Source organism: Pteropus vampyrus, unplaced genomic scaffold, assembly GCF_000151845.1.
Source record: "Pteropus vampyrus isolate Shadow unplaced genomic scaffold, Pvam_2.0 Scaffold113, whole genome shotgun sequence".
Classification (NCBI taxonomy): domain Eukaryota; kingdom Metazoa; phylum Chordata; class Mammalia; order Chiroptera; family Pteropodidae; genus Pteropus; species Pteropus vampyrus.
Window position 1 is genome coordinate 2,449,374 of NW_011888894.1, and position 4,221 is coordinate 2,453,594.

A 4,221-nucleotide genomic window follows, 5' to 3' on the forward strand; every position below is an offset into this window, starting at 1 on the left:
AAAAAAAAAAAGCTGAATCATTTGCTATTTTTCCTTTTCTATGCCTCAAAAAGGGAGCACCATGTTTTTCTTCTCCAAAACTTGTTTTGGTTACCATGAGCTGCTGCAGCTCAACCAAAACAGCAAGCTGATTTGATCACAGGCAGGTTAGTAATTTGCATTATATCAATATAAACTTCAGCATGGTTTGATAGTCAAATAACAATGCATTTGCAGATCACTGTCTCCAGGGAAAGTGCCCCACCTCTACCCCTCATCTGACTCAGAAGCATGGTCACTGCCAGGGAAGGTATTTTTCCTTCAAGATTGTTGACTTTTTAAAACATCTGCTCTTCTAGCTTGTACCTTTCCCGCTGCCATCTGCAGCTCACATATACTGTTTGACTTCATGCTTCATGAAGTCAAACCATCATTATGAAAATGATCATAGGAATCAACATGGTCTCATTTGTTTTCACAAATACTCCAGGTGGATGTGGACAGCCCTAAAGTGACTGTATTTATGTTAGCGATCATAAAATCACAGAAGCTGCAAATAGTACTGGGTGAGTTATCATGATGGCCCATCCTATACTATATTTTTGTACAGGGGTTTTAGCTTGATTTATGGTTCTGGTGACTGCTAGATTCAGGCAAGTCTGGGTAGGTATGCCAGATTGGTTGGAAAGGTCCACCAGATGTCTGCGAAACCTCACGCAAGAAGGGGGAACGGAGCCAGGTATGCTGAACCTCGTTAAGTAACAAAGATCCAGTCATTGCAGGGGACCTAGGACCTCAAGAGCAAAACTTGGACCCAGCCTCCAGGAAATAAGTTTTAAATATTGAGTGGGATCAAACGAAGCCTTATACTGTTGCCGTTGGTATCCCGGTAGACACAGCTGGGCCTTTGATGGCTACAACTAAGTTGTGAACTTGAGTATTGACAGTGACATGACAGTTATTAGTCTCTCTGAATGTCTCAGGACCAGCCCCCTAAAGGGCAGGTCTTGGGAACTTTTGATAGAGACACTGTTTTCTCTTACCCAAACTACATCAGCACTACAAGATAGAGAAAACACACCTGTGACATTAGAGGTGCCTCCACTCCTTCCTAATTGGCAGTAGACCTTGCTAATGGGTCATTGCCAAGGAATCCCTAAGCAATAGAAATTACTGCAACTGCTAGATGAATTTAATGCACTTTTACAAATTTAGCCAAATAGATTTAGATAGTTTATTAGTCACAGAATGATGAGCAACATAGGTTTCCTTTTTGCTTCCAAGTCCCATGGGGCAGTGTAGGGGCAGGTCCAGGTGGATACTGGGCACACAGTGATCTGTGTCATAGCTGAGAAACAGTGAACCTAGGAAACTCCTAATCTCACAAGGGGACTGCTAACAACACAGCCCATCATCCCAGAGAGAAGTTTTATCTTTTATCACCCTAGAATGTAAGCAAATCTTCTCCAGAGAAGTAAGGCGGAGGTCTGTAGCTTTACTGCCCTGGAATACCGCTAGGGAGAGACATCTCCAGATATCTCTATAGGGAGTCTCTCCGTCTTTATCTTTCCAAGGTTGTCTGTTATGCAGACATCCTTCAACTAAACTGTTAATGCCATTTGCTCAGAAGATGAACAGTAACCCAAAACCAATGGAGAATTATCTCTTAACAATTATAACATCCTTTAATAAACATCTGAAAGTGCCAAGTTTTATTCACACCCCAGTAGTAAATAATAACTCTATTACAACAACAAAAAAAGTCACTGTAAACTACTATGCTGCAGGAAACACAAAAATCCAAAAACAATACGTATAAAAGAATGACTATTAAGTGACATCTTTCTGGAAATTCTTTTTACTATACCAAGGTTTCTTGAGAGGAGCATTATCGACATTTTGGGTTGGATAATTCCTTGTTATGGGAGACTTTCTGGGCATTGTATGCTGTTTAACAGCATCACTGGCCTTTACACTAAATGTCAGTAGCCCCAACGTCCAGAGTGAAAACTAAAAATGTCTCCAGACATTGCCAAAAGTGTCCTGGGAGTAAAATCTCCTCCCACGGAGAACACTGCTTTTCTCATGTAGTCATAGTTTAAAAATAAATTATGAACATCAAATGCTTAGGAGTAAATTAATGAAAGCCGTGCGAGATCACTACACTGAAAACTATAAAACATTACTGACAGAAATAAAGATCTAATTAAATGGGGGGAAGAAATATGTTCATAATAAGAATTCAATATTATAAATATATAATGGTTTCAAATTGATCTACAGATTCAACACAATCCAAATCATCCTATCATGGGTTTATGATGTGCATATGGAAATTGACAACTGATTCTAAAATTTAGACTGAAATGCAAAAGGCCAAATATAGCCAAGTCTGTCTTGAAGGAGAAGATCGAAGTCAGAAATGTAAAGATGTCAAGACATAATAATATGGCATTTAAGTCAGCATGGTATTGACACAAAGACAGACATAAAGACAAATAGAAGAGAGGGAGAAACAGACCTTTATGCATAGTCACTTGATTTATGACAAAGGTGGCAGTGCAGTGGAGAAAGGACGGACTTTTCCATAAATGTGCTGGGTCAATTGATATCATATAACAAAATAATGAATATCATAATATATGTAAATCAAACCATCATGCCACATCCCTTAAACTTATACAGTGATGTATTTCAATTATTTCTCAGTAAAACTGGGAAAAACTAATGAATCTTGATACTTACCTTAAAGAGAATCAGTTGCAGATGGATTGTAGATCCACATGAAAGGAAAAACAATAAATATTTTTGAAGAAGATATAAGTGAATGTCATCATGACCTTGGGGTAGGTAAAGCTTTCTTTTCTTTTTTTTTTCTTTCTTTCCTTTTTTTTAAACAAAAAATGTTCATTAAATGTCAACTAAGTCAAAGATATCATAAGTACTGTTTCCATGTTTACATGACTTTTGAACTACCTTATTATATTTTTCTTTGATTGCCTTCTTGGTTGAATCCTTGACATCTCATTAGTAAGCTCTTCCTCTACTAGAAATTCCTAGTTACCTCTGAGGGAGACCACTGACCAGCTTAATCTAATTCCCAGTAAGATTTTACCTGTTTCTATCCCAGAGACTGAAACCTCTTGACATCTCACATTCCATTTTGTAATCTACTGATCACATAGAAATTTCATAAGGTAACATCCCTTCTCTCCTACAAAATATCCAGAGAACTGATTTCTGAAGAAGAGGTAAAGATTTCTTAAACAGGACACAATTAGTGGTAACCATAAAGGAAAAAAATGACAAATTTAATTATATTAACCTTAAGAACTTCTGTTCATCAAAAGACATGAAGAGAGTGAAAAAAACAAGCCTTTAGAGGGTGGTAAGATATTTATGAAGCATATATCAAAAAGAGGACTAATAACAAGGATATATAAATAATACTATAAATTAAAAACATTACAGAGAAAAAGAATCACAAGAAACAGGGTATTTACATGCTGCCTTAAGAGATGTTTACTAACCACAATGGGAAAAATAGTAACTTTACAGAGGCAAAATCTGCCAGTCACCTTAACCAAGTGATCAAAGTTGGCATCACCACCGATAAGGCATATTGATGTCGTGTTCCTCCTGCTATCGTGCACTGAGAAGGAAACAACATCACTCTAGCAAAGATGCATAACTTGAATTAGTGTTGAGGGAGCATTAGACAAATACAAATTGAGAGCATTTTACAAAATAACTGGCCAATACTCTTTGAAAGTGTTAAGATTATTAAAGACAAATTAAGGCTGAAGAACTGTCCCAGATTAATGGAGACTCAGGAGATATAACAGCTAAAGGCAATGTGTAAATCTGGACCAAATCCCAGTCCAGAAGAAGACATGAGTGAGACAATGGATGAGGTTTTAATAAGGTCTGTAGATGACTACCAATGTTAATTTATTGATTTTGATCATTGAACTATGGTTATGCAAGATATCAAGATAATGAAGCTAGGTAAAGGGAATATGGGATTTTTTGGTACTATTTTTGCCAAAGTCTGAAATTATTTCAAAATGAAAGAATAAAAATAAATTAAAAATTCAAAACTTTTGTGAAGTACCTGTTCAAATGTTTTGCAGAAAATTGACAAAAGACTTGAAGGGGATATCCAAATAGCTAATGTAGTGTGTGAAAAAGTGTTTGACTTAATTAGTCAGAGAAATGCAAATTAAATCCCCAGTGAGATAC